This window comes from Pygoscelis adeliae, unplaced genomic scaffold (assembly GCF_000699105.1).
Source record: "Pygoscelis adeliae isolate BGI_AS28 unplaced genomic scaffold, ASM69910v1 Scaffold1151, whole genome shotgun sequence".
NCBI lineage: Eukaryota > Metazoa > Chordata > Aves > Sphenisciformes > Spheniscidae > Pygoscelis > Pygoscelis adeliae.
In genome coordinates, this window is record NW_008824159.1 from 11,312 (window position 1) to 11,593 (window position 282).

Below are 282 nucleotides of genomic sequence, written 5' to 3' on the forward strand. Positions count from 1 at the left end.
TGTGTGTGGACAGGGCGTGGGAGCTTGAGGCCGCTCGGCTTCCCCTTGGAAATGCCGTGCCTGCCTGTACGAGGGGGCCGTAAGCTCCTGCTGCGGAAGAAATCGGTGCCGAAAAGGAGCTCTGCTCGCTTTTCCAGTGTTTTTCTTCTTTTTTTTTTTTTTGTTCTGGCTCCAGCTAAAACGGCAGTTGCTCGATTTAGTCACAGCTGAGAGGCAGCAAAAAAATGTTGCTCAATCCGACTCGTGCTTCCTTCTCGCGAGAGGAGGCGGCTGCTCTCCCGG